A 605-nucleotide genomic window follows, 5' to 3' on the forward strand; every position below is an offset into this window, starting at 1 on the left:
GGTCACGGAGGACTGGCTGGGGACGTGTGACACTCTGCTCTGCATAGGACGGCTGGGCACGCAGCTGGCATTTAGGGAAGGTGCCAGGGATGCCAGAACTGCAGGGTCTGGCGGCAGGGAGTCTGACGCACTCTGGCTACCCTAAACGCATGGCCATGTCACCGGGAAAGGGCTTGTGAGCAATGGTAAGAAAAGCCTAGTGATGAAGGAGAAATAATGAGGAATAAAAACGTATCCCCAAGTTGCTAAATATTTTTTCATACCCGATGGGTGTACAGAAGGGATGTGAACCTCCTTTAACACGTGGGGACATAACTGCCATACTGGCAAAGGCACAGAAAACAGGGCTCTCAATACATTTTATTTATTTACTTTTTTTAAGAGAGGTTTCTGCTACAGGGCGTGTGTGCTCGCCAGAAAGAGAAAGAGACAGAGAGACAGAAAGTGAGAAATCACCCCCAGGGGGGATGGCCACGCCACAGTCCCTTCTGCTCCATTCTCCTCTCGGGATCTTGGGCACACATGCACACGCACATGCAGCTGGTGTGAGTTTAAGCCACCGGGTTCAGGACTCGAACCGTGGTCGACTACATGGGAGTCCAGTG

General features: G+C 51.9%; 1 protein-coding gene across 1 annotated transcript in view; it reads right to left on the reverse strand.

Moving 5' to 3' along the window:
• SEPTIN7 (septin 7) overlaps positions 1-605 on the reverse strand; it is a gene marked incomplete at its 5' end in the record, with an annotated part of 58,726 nt that overhangs the window by 2,864 nt on the left and 55,257 nt on the right.

This window comes from Tupaia chinensis, unplaced genomic scaffold, assembly GCF_000334495.1.
Source record: "Tupaia chinensis unplaced genomic scaffold, TupChi_1.0 Scaffold000088_1, whole genome shotgun sequence".
Classification (NCBI taxonomy): Eukaryota; Metazoa; Chordata; class Mammalia; order Scandentia; family Tupaiidae; genus Tupaia; species Tupaia belangeri.